The 14,209-nt window shown below is 43.9% G+C and overlaps 1 pseudogene; it reads left to right on the forward strand.

Moving 5' to 3' along the window:
* LOC139275636 (kinetochore protein Nuf2-B-like) overlaps window positions 1–14,209 on the forward strand; it is a 71,646-nt pseudogene that overhangs the window by 47,226 nt on the left and 10,211 nt on the right.

Consider the following 14,209-nt stretch of genomic DNA (forward strand, 5'->3'; position numbering starts at 1 on the left):
CTTTTATCCCGATCTCATTGGGTTTAAGTTTTGTACAAATTAAGAACCATGGTGGGGGGTTCAGCAGAGGTTTCCGTAGTGCAGTGGTTAAAAAGCTCGCCACACACGCGAAAGATCTCCAGTTCGAACTCTGGCAAAGACATCATTTTAGAGAATATTTTTGTCGTGAAAAAAATTGAACAAAAGTAGCCCCACGTTCCATGTCTTTTAGCTAACCTCCTAAAATACAGAGTGTGTAAAGTAAGATAGGGAATAAAATTTATTTAATGATTAAAGCTCCTTAAATGATTAAAGTTCAGTTATTGAAGTTTCGACAGTCCCTCAGTAACCATTCTGTAAAACAACGGTGTCGGTTAATAAATGGTGAGTAAAGCATTTAATCATGCCGCCTCCTGCAGAGTTTAATTAGTTACATGTATTTATTTGAAAAGATTTTCAAATAAAAAGTCACTTTCTGAAGTCGGGCTGCCTCTGTGAGCACCGAACCACTAAGCGAGCAGGAAACACATTAAATATTTTAATTCCAGACTTAATATTTTGTTTGCTGTTTCACAATAACCAGAACACTACTCCAAAATCTGTCTCACTGTTTGCCGGTGTCAGGCAGGGAAGCACAAAAGACAGAATCAGTGACTTTGCCTTTTCGACCTGTCTTCTGAAGCGCTGCACGGTCCCACTCCGACAGTCAATGAGCTGCTGGGCCGTGAGTGTATACAGGCTGCGGGTGGCCACCTCAAGCACAGCAGAGGATTTTCTGCATTAGTTCTGGGTGGAAACAGTACTTTCCCCTTCTCTCTTCGTCTTGTCGATATCCCTCTGCTTTGATTTCTCTACTTATTTCCCCTGCTTCATTTTGTGTTGAAAAGGGAACAATAGATGAAGTGGGCATCACTCTGGAACTATTTCTCTCACTCAAATATATCTATATACCATTCTTAATCATTTGTTTTAGTCATTGTTTGCTCGTTTTTAAATGCTTCCAATCTTCTGTCTTCTCACTAGTTGTGGCAAATTTGTATGCCCTTGTTTTAATTGGATACCGTCCTTTATTTCTTTAGTTCGCCACGGATTGCTATATTTTCCTTTATACCATTTCGTCCTCACGGGAATATATTTTTCTTGAGAATTGTGAAATATCTCCTTAAATGTATGCCACTGTTCATCAACCGTCGTACACTTTAATCTATTTTCCCAGTCCACTTTAGCCAACTCTGCCCTCATAGCTTCATCGTCTCCTTTATGTAAACTTAGTTCTCTGGTGTGAGATCCAACTTTCTCACCCTCCATCTGAATTTGAAATTCAACCATACTATTATCACTCATTCCAAGGGAATCCTTTACTCGGAGATTGTTGATGGATACTGTCTCATTACACAGGACCAGATCCAAGGTAGCCTGCCACCTGGTTGGTTCTGTTACATATTGCTCAAAGAACCTGTCCCTTATGCACTCTATAAACTCTTCCTCGAGGTTCCCTGACCAGTTTGATTTTTCAAGTTAATATGGAGGTTAAAATCACCCTCGATTATTGTTGTTGCCTTTTTACAAGCCTCCACTATTTCCTGGTTTATACTCCGAACAACAGAGTTGCTATTGTTAGGGGGCCTATAGGCTACGCCCACCAGTGACTTTTCCACTTTTTATTCCTTATCTCCACCCAAACTGTTTCACCATTCTGAACATTTGAGCCAATATCGTTTCTCACTATTGCAGTGGGTCCAGCCTTTATAAATAGAGCTACCCCACCTCCCTTTCTTTTTTGTCTGTCCTTCTGGATTGTCAAATACACTTTAATGTTTAATTCCCAGTGCTGGTCACCTTGCTACCATGTCTCTGCAATCGCTAACAGATCATACCGATTTACGCCGTCGACTCATCTGTTTTGTCATGAATGCTACGTGTATTTAGACAAAGTGCTATTAAATTTGTTTTTTTACACACTTTTTCCTGCTTTTTCCCTCTCTCCTTCAAACTCACTTTCTTTATTTTTGCATTCCAATTCCAGCTTTACTCCCGTCCCAACTGAGTATATTTTAAAGTTCCCATCACCCTGCCAAGCTAGGTTAAACTCTCCCCAACAGCTCTAGCAACCCCGCCCCACCCCACCCACGAGGATATTGGTCCCGGCTCTGTTGAAGTGCAACCTGTCCGGCTTGCACAGGTCCCACCTCCCCCAGAAGCGGTCCCAATGCCTCAGGAAATTAAAGCACTCCTGCCTCCACCATTTCGCCAGCCACGTATTCATCTGCTCTATCCTCCTACTTCTGTACTCACTAGCTCGTGGCACCAGGAGTAATCTGGAGATTACTACCTTTTGAAGTCATGCTTGTTAATCTCTCTTCTCTCTCCTTGCTCCCTAAACTCTTCCTGCAGGACCTCATCCCTCTTTCCACCTACGTCATTGGTCCCGATATGGAACAATATCTCTGGCTGTTCACCCTCTCCACCCAGAATGCACATGATGGGCGGAATTCCAGATTCCAGCATTCGCAGTGTTTTGATTTTGTATTGAGCTTTATTGTTCAACTACAGCACTTTCCCTGTTTTGATATTTATCTCATCTCATTTTACACACTGTATTTGAGGAGTTTGCTTGAAAATAGTCGGTGCCTGTGACATTGACCTTCGTTAGATCTAAAAGGTTTGCCGCCTCTTACTTTGGAATTATTGACCCCAAAGAGCTGTGGATGCTCAGTCGCTGAATATATTCATGCTGAGATCGATAGATTTTTGGACACATGGGGAATCGGGGCTGGAAAGTAGAGTTGATGTCGAATATCAGCCATGATCTTATTGAATGGCGGAGCAGGCTCGAGGGGTCGTATGGCCTTCTCCTACTCCCAGTTCTTACATCCTCATATTTTTATGACCTTCTCACGAGAACAAACTAGCCCCTGAGGAGAAGGTTCCACCAAAATATTTCCATCCAGGGAATTTCCACATGTGCTGTGAAGTGCAAAAACGTGTCCACTTTCAGCACCTGGTAAAACGGAAATGTTAAGTGAGCAGGTGAACTGCTGAATGAAGGAGTTCATCATGGTGATAAAACACATGAGTTCCGCTTAATAATAAGAGCTGTCAGAAATGGAATTGCAAGCCACGCCTATAGATGAAACTACGACCTGAAAACAGCGCCTTGTACCGCTCGGCCAACCAGACTATTTAGCGCTGCTTGTCGCCACCTGCAGGTTGATTTTGAACTTGTGTGTCTTGTCACGTGAAATAAATGAGGCCATCAGGCGTTTCTCTGCCTGACACAGGGGAAACAGTGTGACATTGCTCTGAGCAAGGGTCTGCTTAGTGCCAAACTGCAAAAAAATAGTCATTCTGGAATGATACAAAAGATATTCAACTCGTTAAAGTGTTACCTGGTCGATTAGTGGTTCGGCACTCACAGAGGGAGCCTGGGCTCAGAAAGTGACATTTTAATTCAAAATCATTGAAAACTTCAACGTCTGAACTTTAATAATTTAAGGAGCTTTAATAATGGTTTAAAATGCCCATTGCTCATAAGACAAGGAAACAGGAGCTACTTTTGTTCAATTTATGCCAAAGCCAAAATATTCTTTAAAATAACGTCGCCGCTCAGGCTCAAACCGGGGACTTTAGACATGTGAGGCAAGCGTGATAACCACTAGACCAGGGAATTCTCCCAGCATAGTGTTTGGGGCTGGAACTTATGGCGGCGGTTTCTGAGCTAGCGTGTAGCACTGTGGACTATATATGGCCCACAGCAGTACAGAGCTTGACAAAAACTCCCGGCCACAAATAACCGGCTGATTCACAGTCAGTGTAGTGTATGTAGCAAACAATACACTGACTTCACAAGGCCTGGTGTAAAATAACTTCTGTGACCTTCGTCCTTTATTGTTCAGCTCCAAGGTGCCTCTCGTGTGTGGTGGTCAGCCTTGTATAGTGCCTGTTGCAGGTACTTCCAGGGTTTCCCACCACAGCGCTCTCTGTGGTGTGGCATAGTGCTTACATTACATTTAAGGTACTGGGACGATACACACATCATTACATAACATCACATTCCCCCCCACCAGGACGCAGGACAACGGTACACATATCATTACATAACATTACACTTGTCCAGCGGAAGGCAGGTGGGCATAGACAGTGCGTTAGTATGGTACATATTATCTGGTACATTAACTAGTTATTGACTGGTAACGCGCTTCTTAGCCGTTATCATTAATTGTACTTCATCATTATTTTACACAAATACAATGGCCATTCAGCATTAAAAACGTAATCCTTATTGAAAATTCAATATCTCACAGTAACATAGCTCATTTTAGACTCGCTCTGTCTTACAGAAGTCCTTTATGGGGACCACCTCTTGATAAGGCCCTTTTAAGACTCCCGGGTGCATTTACTGTTTAAGGCGCCATCTTTGATGCAGGAGGATTCCACGAGGCTTCTCCTTGGGTGCCGCCATCTTTGATGCTCTGCTGCTCTGAGCACGATTCCGCCGCCGCCTTCTTTTCCACCGCTCCGGATGCCATCCGACGTCGCAGCCTCCGCTCCCCTCTGCTGCCACCTGACTTGCCGCCTCTTCAGCGGCCGTCGTGGTCTCTCCTGCGGCCGCACTTGCTGCGTCCCCCGCGGCCTCCGTAGCGGCCTCCCATGCGGCCGCCGACCTCCAGCTGCTGCAGCCGCCCGACCCTAACAGCTCCTCGGAGGGACCCGCCCGACAGCAGATTCCTCGACGGGGCCCGACCAACGGCAACTTCCTCAGCGGGGCTCTTCCGATCTGCCGGCCATCCTGGATCCCTCGCACCCCGCCGGCTCACCCCTTCCCCTCCACTAGGCCCCTCTCTGCAGAGTTGCTTGCCTGTCGGGACTGAGGCTGCAGGATCTCTGTGGCTTGAGGTCCGGGCCTGGGGCTTGCCTGTGGGGGGATTGAGGCTGCAGCTCCAGCTCGGTCGGCGCTGCTCACTGGGGACCCGGGGCATGGCAGCACCCCGGGGAGCAGCAGCCTGTGGGGTGATGAAGTCTTCCCAGCTCCCACGGACCGTCCCCATCCAACTCCGGCCAAGGAGTGTCAGCCCATCACCTGCAACGACCCACAAAGGTAAACCATGCGTCTCATCCCCGTCGGATACCTGCACCCTCGCTCTGCCAAGAACAGGTATTCCCTGGTGTAGGTATGCAGCTTCGCCGTGACCGGGACCAGCTTGGGTCGTGGAGCTGGGCTAATCCACAGTTTATCAAAAGTTCTCCGACTCATCAACGACAGACCCGAGCCCGTAACCAATTCCCTACTCACTGGGTCTCCGTTGATTTTTACTTCCCTCATCACTGGGGGCGAGTCGTCGGTGCACGTGTGCAGTCCAAACACCTCATCTTCTTCTACCTGCTCCTCGCTGAACAGTAGATCATCCCCCTTCTCCTCAGCCACATGGTGAGTCTGATTTCTTTTACACATACGCTGAAGGTGGCCTTTAACGTGGCAGTTATTGCACGTATATTCCACAAACCTGCACCGGTGAGCCCCGTGGCTTCCGCCACAACGCCAGCATGGTGCTGCTTGATTGGCCTCCCTCAGCGGACTCTGAGTTCCAGGATCCCGAGGTCCGTGCTCTCTGCCCCGGGCAGAGCCACGTTCTGCAGTTTTGTCCGTGGTGGGCGCTATCCTGTGGAACAGTGCCTGCCGGGTTTGAGACTGTGTGGATTATTTGCTTGGTGCTGCAAGTCGCGGTCATATATGCCCTGCTGATGGTGATGGCCTTTGTCAGAGTGACTGTGGGTTCCGTGGCCAGCAGGTTGTGAAGGAGGCCCTCGTGGCCAATCCCCATAACGAAAACGCCCCGCAAAGCCTCGTCAAGATGTGCACCAAAATCACATGGCGCCGCGAGTCTCCTGAGGTCCGCAGCATATTTGGTGACATCCTGGTACTCGGGTCTGCAGTGATGGATTAATTTGCATCTGGCCGTGAGGATGCTCTCCTTCGGTTTCAACTGGTCATGAATGAGTTCAGTCAGCTCGACGTATGACTAGTCCCTGGCGCTCCCAGGTGCAAGCAAATCCCTGACGAGACAGTAAACCTCATCTCCACCACTGGAGAGAAATATCGCCTTACGCTTCTCTCTCATTGCGTATGTGTCCTCCGTGAGGTCATTTGCTGTGAAGTATTACTTGAGCCTTTCCGTAAAGGCCTCTCAATCATTGCCCACGGTAAAATCCTTTCACGAGCCCAGAGTAGCCATGGTTGTGTGGAGTTCGTCCACTTCCTCGTTGCCAATGTAGTGTATGTAGCACGCAAATCACTGACTCCACACGGTCTGGTGTAAATCTAACTGCTGTGACCTTCGTCCTTTATTGTTCAGCTCCAGAGTGCCTCTCTGGTGTGGTGGTCAGCCTTATATAGTGCCTGTTGCAGGTACTTCCAGGGTTTCCCACCACAGCGCCCTCTGTGGTGTGGCATAGTGCTTACATTATATTTAAGGTACTGCGACGATACACACATGATTACATAACAACCCGTGCCCACGAATTCCGCATTGCTGTCTCTCACACTCGCATAGATCAACGCCGACTTGGACTGTTGGAGGAAAATATGGATTTCAGGGGAAATAAAAGGTGATAAGGACGCGAGTGTGTTTCTCGGTGATGTGCAGGAGCTACGATCCGCTGACGGGGAAAAGTGGAAAAATACCTGATTGATGAATACATGGAACAGGTTTAGGATGGACTATGAGATCCAAATACAGGAGGCTGCTGTTCCTAGGATAAAACCAGCTTTATTTTCACCCCATCCTGAGATTGAGATATTTGTGCAGGTGAAGTTCCTGCATTGCTGGGATGAGGAGACTATCTTGCTTACTGGGGCACAGGAACCTGGCCTACAATGACGTCAGGTAAGACAAACTTCTCGATTCCTTCATGGTCTGATATTGATGTTCTTAATTTACGTTATTTAACGAATTCAATAAGATACGAATGTGTGATTCACCTGAAATTATGAGCTATTCAGAATAATTAATCTACTCTCTCCGAGACTGACTCCATTCTTTAGAGTCAAGAATACACCCAGTAATATTTGCTGAAATCTGCTAACTGGATGGAGTGTAAAGGGTTAAGATTTAACGCCACAGAATTGATTCTCTGAAACTAATAAATGAGGAGGTTACTTGGACTTCTAGGATTTGTTCAGTCTGTGCTGCGGGATCCGCATTCTAGTTTTCGGGACAGTTGCTCTGTGGGTGGAGTTTTGGTCATTTAGACGGCAGGACGTTGCAGGCGCTTTAAGGGTGTGTTATAATCCGAGTGAAAACACATTATCCAATTGTGTCGTGATTTGACATTTGGAGTCACAGGCTGTTGTTTAAGGTTACAGTTAACATCGTTGAAGCAACAGCTTATAGATGTAAAAAAAGAATAAGTGCCACGTTTCACTGGATATTTCAGTGCTGATGGAGGGCAAATAGTTTGCACAGAATGAGAAACAGTGATTGTGTTTATCAAATATGTCCCACCGCAACAAGCTTTCAGCATTAACCAGCGAGCTGTCTGGACCGATATCAAACGGCTGCATGTGTAAGAAGATTGTCTCCTGATGATATTGTATTGTCGAGGCAGTTCAGGGAAGGTTCACTAGGTTGATTCCTGAGATGAAAGTATTGTCTTATGAAGAAAGGTTGAGTAAGTTGGGCCTATACTCATTGGAGTTCAGAAGAATGAGAGATGATCTTATTGAAACCTATATGATTCTGAGGAGGCACGACAGGGTAGATTCAGAGAGGATATTTCCACTCGCGGGAGAATCTAAAACTAGGAGGCATAGTTTCAGATTACGGGGCCTCGCATTTAAAACTGAGATGAGGAGGAATTTCTTCGCTGAGGGTCGTGAATTTGTGGAATTCTCCGCCCCAGAGAGCTGGATCATTGCACATATTTAAGGTGGAAGAAGATAGATTTTTGCGCAATAAGGGAGTAAAGGGTTAAGGGAACGGGCGGGGAAGTGGAGCTGAGTCCATGATCAGATCAGCCATGATCTTATTGAATGGCGGAGCAGAATTTGGGGGGCCGAATAGCCGACTCCTGCTCCTATTTTTCATGGTCTTATTGTGCCTGGACAGTAGCCGTTTAACTGTCTTGTGCGTGCTCTCAATTTGGTGTTTAGTTCACCTCTCGTATCTGAAACCTCAGCTTGAACTGAACCCATGTTCAAGGGTTGAAAAATCGAAGGGTTTCTGTGCAGTCGAAATCGTTCCTTGGCAATAACAGCAATGGAATTATTAATTGGCAGTCTATTGGTATCAGATTTTTCTGTTCAGTTTGAATAATGTTCACAATTATTGGGTTAAATCATTAGATGAGGGAATTTCACACACATACATTAACACATTGATGGCTAAATATGGCAGAGTGGAAATGAAATGGGTGGAGTAAGGTCTCCTCTTGCAATGTTAGTGTAACAAGGTTCAACACTCGGGCGGTTCTGACCCGCTCCTTTTAATGGAGGCAGTATCCCAAATTAAGACAAGGCATGTGGGAAATGAGATGATCTTGTATAATTGATATTAACGATTTAGATTTTGGAATCAAAATCACAATTTCTAAATTGGAGGCCATCAATAAAGAATAGTCACTAAGAAATCTAATAGGGAATTCAGAAGTAAAATCTTTACCCAGAGAGGGGTGAGAATGTGGAATGCGCGACCACAGGGAGGGGTTGAGGCGAATATTATCGATGCATTGAAGGGGAACCAAGAAAAGCCTATGTGGGAGAAGGGAATAGAGGGTCATACTGATAGATTTAGATGAGGAAAGACGGCAGGAACCTCAAGTGGAACACAAACACTGGCATGGCCTGGTTGAGCTGAATGTCCTGTGTGCATGCATCATATCCTATGTAATGCGATGATCTGTCTGAGGTACAGCTTTATGGCCTGTTCACAGTAAAGGGAGCTGCAATGGCCCTCTCTAACCCTGCCGGAGCAGAGCACACAGTAGTCTTTATTTACACCTGGTGTACCTATCTGGACGACATTCCAACACGCACTATGCGGTGTGGAACTGTCATTACACCTGGTCTACCTATTTGGACTGGATTCTAACACGCACTTTGCGGTGTGGAACAACAGACCTCACCAAGCACATGTGCCATTTCATGTACCTACTGACAATTTCTGCCTCAACTCTATGAAGACATTTCTCCCGCCCTCTGTTCTAAATTTTACATTTACCCATGTATTGAGGGCCTCTCGATCTTAATCTGACTTGAAACTGTCGGCTTTTATCGATCCTGTCCCATCATTTCATAGTTTTAAACATTTCTATCGTATTGCCCCATTATCTGCATTCTAATTGAAAAAAGCCCCAATTGTTCTGGTCTTATTACTTGTGTTTCCTCATACCAGACAGCGTCCTCGTGAATCTGCGTTGTACCTGCTCTAAAGTCTCAATATCCTTCCGATACTGTGAAACCCAATATTGGCCACAATACTCATATCTTCCTAAGCTTTTATATAGTTGAACTAGAGCTGCACTCTTGTAGGTTGCAGGGAGAATGTAAGGGCCAGGCAAGAATTTGATTGCTCTGCTGTTAGAAAGAAAAATGTTCCTGGTATATGGAGAAAGAGGATGACTCCTATTGTATTTGTTTAATATTCTTTAAGAACTTGTTACAATCAACTATCGTGTCCACTTCCATCCAATAGCTGTTGGATATTGTGTATTTATCTCTCTCAAATGATACCATATGACACATGCAGGTATAGATTTTTCCATGACCATTGTACAGATTTGGAAAGAAAAAAATGAGCTAGACAGCAAAAAAATGAAACTGGAGAACACGCAGGCAGAAGAGACTCGGCTGAAAAGTATTCTCTGCTCAAAGCTTGAAAAACGCGATAAGCTACTGATGCAGAGCCATAAGCAGCAAGGAACCAGGGAGCATTATCTTGATTCAGTAACCACGTATGTAAGCTTAACTACTGACTTTCAGTTTTTACTTTGGAACAAGAGATAATACATCTTTCAGAATCCATAATTGCAACTGGTTGAAGAATGGTCGAAGCACAATGCTCAGAATTCTCACCATGCTCTGTTAATCTGTGTAGAAGTTATCAGAACTGAAAACAGTTATGGATTCCATTTTTTGCCTTTTTATTCGTCGTCTTGTGTTTGTCTATCAGTTTTTTTTTACCCAATTTCGAGACAGCTCCCCCCCCGTCCCGCCCCCCAAAAACGAATCACAACTTGGTGTTGACCTCTATTGCTTGCCTACTTTACACGAGTATTCTTCATGTCTGTATATGTTTTTATCATTTCTTGTCAACATACAGATGGAAGAATTCTTGGGTCGAGGCACAAGTGGAATGTGTAATTCAGATGATCTCTATCAGCAGTTTAATATAAAACAAGTTTTAATAAAACTAATTGTACTATGGATATATCTTGGGATCTCTTTTCAAAACAAGTCCATACAGAAAGCCAAAATATGCCCAAAGTTGTTGAATGAAAAGTTATTTCACTTGTGATGAGTTGTGAGACCTGTTAATGGTTTCAGATCATTTCAATGTATCAGAATTTTGTTTGCACCATTTTGACTCACAGTAACCATTCTATTGATTGGGGACTTTCTGAAGCAGCACCATCACCCTTGGGCTTTTTGGTAAAATGTTCCAGAGTAGCATTTTGTTTATTCGCAAGAAAAAATAACCTGTTGCATTCAGGCTGCCAGCCTTAATCTTGTAAATAAACTCTGGGCCACTCAGGAATGCATGCCATTTATTTTGTTTTAAATTGATATTGTTATGCACAATTTTATAAATTGTATCAAATTTATTTTTCTTTTTTAATAGTGAATATGATCAGTTTAAGCTTCGAAAGCAGGAAGTAATTGATCAGATTGCTCAAATAAGTAGTGAACGTCAACAAGTTCTGACAAAAACCCAGATGTTGTCAGAAAACTGTGAGAAAGAAGTGTGTGAATATCAGGTATGTAAGAGCAATAAGAAAAGGCTATAATTTCTAATAGGTAACTACACGGTAAGTTTTTTTTCAAGCTTACATTAGCAATCTGAAGACCAGCAGTAATTTGTATTAACTGACCAGCTGAGTACCTCCCTAATCAAAAATTGCTGCCAGCCATTTGATAGAAATAGTGTACAGTGCAGGAGGAAATTGAAGCCAATGGTATTGCCCAAAATATATGTTACTGGTGTAGAGATTGGAGTTGTGTTTTCTTTCTTGCTTTGGTAGACTGTCGAAAAAATGTGGAATATATTTTAATTTGAAAACTTATCCTTTCTATGTCTTCCATGTTCGAGATCGAGCTGTTTAACAGCTTTTTGGTAAATGCAACTTATTAGTTAGCCTTTCAGCACTGCAAAAGGTAAACATTCTCAAAACTCCGTTGGCCCCAGGATTTAGCTTTTTAATTGTAGCTGGGATACTCTAGTATCACAGTGGTTTAACAATTAGCTTCAATATTAATATTGAAGCCTTTCCTATTACTAAGCTAATAAATTTGCTACTGCGATCATCACTTTTAACGGAAATGAGATGTTCCTATTTAATGTTTTAATTTGAAACCCGAGTTCTAAAATTGAGGCTTCATTTCAATTTTATTCATGTAGATGAGAGAGTGTAGTCATTGCAGACCAGCAGACAGACTGTAGTGCCATACAGAGTCTTTGCTGGCCTCATAAAAATGACCTTTCTCCTAATAGCCACTTGGAACAGACTGATAGTATTTGTTTTTTAATGCTTTATGGGATGTGGGCTTCGCTGGCAAGGCCAGCATTTATTGGTCAGCCCTAGTTGCCCTTGAGAAGGTGGATGTGAGCCACCTTCTTGAACCGCTGCATTCTTTGTGGTGAGGTTACTCCCATACTGCTGTTAGGGAGGGATTTCTAGGATTTTGACCCAGCGACGATGAAGGAATAACAATATATTTCCAAGTCGGAATGGTATGTAACTTGGAGGGGATGTTGCAGGTGATGGTGCTGCCATGCGCCTGCTGCCCTTGTCCTTCTAGGTTTTAGAGGTCATGGGTTTGTGAGGTGCTACCGAGGAAGCCTTGGTGAGTTACCGCAGGGAATCTTGTAGATGGTACACACTGCAGCCACGATGCACTTGTCTGAGAACTATTTCATTCTCATTCACTTTCATACTCCTGCAGTAATGTTATAGAGGATTGAATTCAAAAACAGACACATGTGGCTCACTGGTGGATGCTTTGCAAGTAAATCTGGAGAGGAGGGAGATGCAACATAAATCAGTTTTTGAACCAGCCTCTCCATGGGGCTTCTATCTAGAATCTGCAGCACAGAAACCGAATATTCTGCCCAACTGGTATATGCCAGTGTTTATAACCCACGCGAGCCTCCGCCCATTCCAATTACCTCTTCCGATCCTGAACTTGTATCCCTCTATTCCTTTCTCCCTTATGCATCAAGCTCCTTTTAAATGCATCAATGCTATCCATTCAACTATCTCATGTGGCAGCGAGTTCCATATTCTTGCACTATGCAGAAATAAATTACTACTAAGTTTTTTTGATATATCAATGGTTATCTTTATTCTGGACTCGCCAAGTGGAACCGTTTCTCCACATCAATCTCTTCATAATTTTAAAGACCTCTTTAAGTGTCCTCTTGGTCTTCTCTTTTCCACGTTAGCCAACTCTGCTCTCATAGCTTCATAGTTTCCTTTATTTAAGCTTTGTACGCTGGTTTGAGATCCAACTTCCTGAACCTCCATCTGAATTTGAAATTCAACAATGCTATTAACACTCTTTCCAATGGGATCCTTTACTTGGAGATTGTTTATTAATACTGTCTTATTACACAGGATCAGATCCAAGGTAGCCTGCCACCTGGTTGCTTCTGTTACATATTGCTCAAAGAACCTGTCTCTTATGCACTCTATAAACTCTTCCTCAAGGCTCCCCTGACCAGTTTGATTTTTCAAGTCAATATGGAGGTTAAAATCACCTTAGATTATTGTTGTTCCCTTTTTACAAGCCCCCACTATTTCCTTGTTTATATTCCGAACAACAGAGTTGCTACTGTTAGGGGGGGCTATAGACTACACCCACAGTGACTTTTACACTTTTTATTCCTTATCTCCACCCAAACTGTTTCACCATTCTGATCATTTGAGCCAATATCGTTTCTCACTATTGCAGTGGGTCCATCCTTTATCAATAGAGTTACCCTACCTCCCTTTCATTTTTGTCTGTCCTTCTGGATTGTCAAATACCCCTGAATGTTTAATTCCCAGTCCTGTTCAACTTGCCACCAGTCTCTGTAATGGCTCTCAGATCATACCCATTTACGCCGTCAACTCATCTATTTTGTAACGAATGCTACGTGCATTTAGACAAAGTGCCTTTAAATTTGTGCTTTACCCTTTTTTCCTGCTTGTTTCCTCTCCCCTTCAAACTCACTTTCTTTACTTTCGCATTCTAATTCCAGCTTTACTCCCCACCCTACAGATTCTATTTTAAGGTTCCCTTCACCCTGCCAAGCTGGATTAAACACTCCCCAACAGCACTAGCAACCCCCGCCCCGCTCCACCCCGCGAGAAGCGTTCTGTTGGGTAGAGTTTAAGAAAAGATAGCAACCCGTGGCTAACTGAAGAAATAAAGGACGATATCCAATTAAAACAAAGGCATACAAAGTTGCCAAAACTAGTGAGAGGACAGAAGATTGGAAGCATTTAAAAACTAGCAAACAATGATAAACAATGGTATATAGATATATTTGATTGAGAGCAATTGTTCCAGAGTGATGCCCACTTCATCTTTTGTTCCCTTTTCATCACAAAATGAGGCAGGGGGAATAAGCAGAGAAATCAAAGCAGAGAGATATCGACAAGAGGAAGAGCGAAGGGGAAATTACTGTTTCCACCCAGAACTAATGCAGAAACTCCTCTGCTATGCTTGGGGTGGCCACCCGCAGCCTGTATACACTCACGGACCAACAGCTCATTGACTGTCAGAGTGGGACCGTGCGGTGCTTCAGAAGACAGTTCTCAAAGGAAAAGTCACTGATTCGGTCTCTTGTGCTTCCCTGCCTGACACCGGCAAACAGTGAGACAGATTTTGGAGTAGTGATCTGGTTATTGTGAAACAGCAAACAAAATATTAAGTCTGGAATTAAAGTATTTAATGTGTTTCCTGTTTGCTTAGTGGTTCGGCGCTCACAGAGGCAGCCTGAGTTCGGAAAGTAACTTTTTAATTCAAAATCTT

Source organism: Pristiophorus japonicus, chromosome 11 (assembly GCF_044704955.1).
Source record: "Pristiophorus japonicus isolate sPriJap1 chromosome 11, sPriJap1.hap1, whole genome shotgun sequence".
NCBI classification, from domain to species: Eukaryota; Metazoa; Chordata; class Chondrichthyes; family Pristiophoridae; genus Pristiophorus; species Pristiophorus japonicus.